Below are 524 nucleotides of genomic sequence, written 5' to 3'. Positions count from 1 at the left end.
GTTACTTTCTTGGCTACCCCACTGTCATAATATATTCAACTGTTGGGATAGCGGGAGATATTTGTGCTTTATTATATATATATATATATATATATATATATATATATATATTTTTTTTTTTATTAAAAAAAAGTGTCATAAAGATAATCTTGTCATTGTATTTTTTGGCATACTAAAAACTTTCAAGTTATAAATGAATAGAAATCAAAGAGTAGCGAGAATTTATTTTTGAATGTTTGAATTTTGTAAAATCTTTCATATTCATTTCAATAACAGACACGCTACGTTTTTATTTGTCATGCTTATCTTATGCAACTTTTTTAATTTTCAAATTTTTTTCATTTATATCGTTGTGTATATTTTTTTTTTTTTTGGGGGGGGGGGGGTGTTTAAGTCTTTTCAATTAGATCGTTTGCAGAACATAGGTTCCCTATTTATCCATACACCTAAAGGTTTGATTTTATCTGCGTGCTAACGCTTTTGTCATACACAGTTTCATAAATCACCGATTCCCTGTCTACCAA

The sequence above is a fragment of the Palaemon carinicauda genome, chromosome 26 (genome assembly GCF_036898095.1).
Source record: "Palaemon carinicauda isolate YSFRI2023 chromosome 26, ASM3689809v2, whole genome shotgun sequence".
Lineage (NCBI taxonomy): Eukaryota > Metazoa > Arthropoda > Malacostraca > Decapoda > Palaemonidae > Palaemon > Palaemon carinicauda.
The sequence above is the reverse complement of the archived record's forward strand: the minus strand, read 5'-3'. Positions refer to the sequence as shown.